Raw genomic sequence first — 662 nt, 5'->3', positions numbered from 1 at the left:
GGATTCAGACACAGAACAGAGGGAGTAGCTTGTTTCTGCTCTACAATGTCAGGACTTCAGCTGGAAAGTCTTGAATGCTGAAGTTGACTTGACAGCTCGACTGGAATCATTTGAAAGCTCATCTTTTATACATGTGGTGCCTGGGCAGGAGAAACTTAAAAACTGGTAACTGCTGACTGGAGTGCTTCAGTGGCTTCTTAGTGTGGTGGTCTCATAGCAGCCAGGCTTCTTCTATGTTGGTTCAGGCCCCCAAGTGTGAGTGCTAGCAAACAAGGCAGAAGCTTTATTGCCTTTTTTGTTTTGTATTTTTTTTTTTGACATAACATATAAGTCATACAGCATTATTTGTGCCACTCCGTTAGTTATAGTTGAGTCACAGGCCTGCCCAGATTCAAGGGAAGAGGACATAGCTCCAACTTTTTTTTTTCAACAGGGCCGGGTTTGAACCCGCCACCTCCAGTATACGGGGCTGGCACCCTACTCCTTTGAGCCATAGATGCCACCCTTCTTAGATTAAGGTGACCAGATTTTAACATTGGTAAAGTGGGACACCATTGACAGGGGTAGGGGGGTTGGGAGGGGTGGTAGTTCTTAATTAAAACTTTGGCCTATGGAGCAACAAAAATTTTCATAGAATGCAAAAATAGTATTTTTTTTTTTTT

The sequence above is a fragment of the Otolemur garnettii genome, unplaced genomic scaffold, assembly GCF_000181295.1.
Source record: "Otolemur garnettii isolate 467f Iridium unplaced genomic scaffold, OtoGar3 scaffold00021, whole genome shotgun sequence".
NCBI classification, from domain to species: Eukaryota; Metazoa; Chordata; class Mammalia; order Primates; family Galagidae; genus Otolemur; species Otolemur garnettii.
This window is presented reverse-complemented; position numbering follows the sequence as displayed.